Below are 215 nucleotides of genomic sequence, written 5' to 3'. Positions count from 1 at the left end.
GGAAGTGATACATGAGGCGGTAGCTGTGTGGGGATGAATTGTTTGAGAAAGAGATAGTTCAGTGGTTAGGTTGAGGTGGGATATGCTTCCCTGAGGAGATGAGTCTTTAGGGATTGAATAGATAAATAACCCACAATTGAAGCACATATACATATTAACTTTATAACTTAACAAAAGGTTTTTAAAATTATGCACATGCTTTTGTGAGTCACCAG

General features: G+C 37.7%; 1 protein-coding gene across 17 annotated transcripts in view; it reads left to right on the top strand.

Moving 5' to 3' along the window:
• Positions 1-215, top strand: part of ABI2 (abl interactor 2) — a 77,375-nt gene that overhangs the window by 63,465 nt on the left and 13,695 nt on the right. The gene's annotated exons all lie outside the window — the stretch shown is intronic.

This window comes from Nanorana parkeri, unplaced genomic scaffold, assembly GCF_000935625.1.
Source record: "Nanorana parkeri isolate BGI_ZX_2015 unplaced genomic scaffold, ASM93562v1 scaffold139, whole genome shotgun sequence".
In the NCBI taxonomy this organism is placed as follows: Eukaryota; Metazoa; Chordata; class Amphibia; order Anura; family Dicroglossidae; genus Nanorana; species Nanorana parkeri.
The sequence above is the reverse complement of the archived record's forward strand: the minus strand, read 5'-3'. Positions and strand labels throughout refer to the sequence as shown.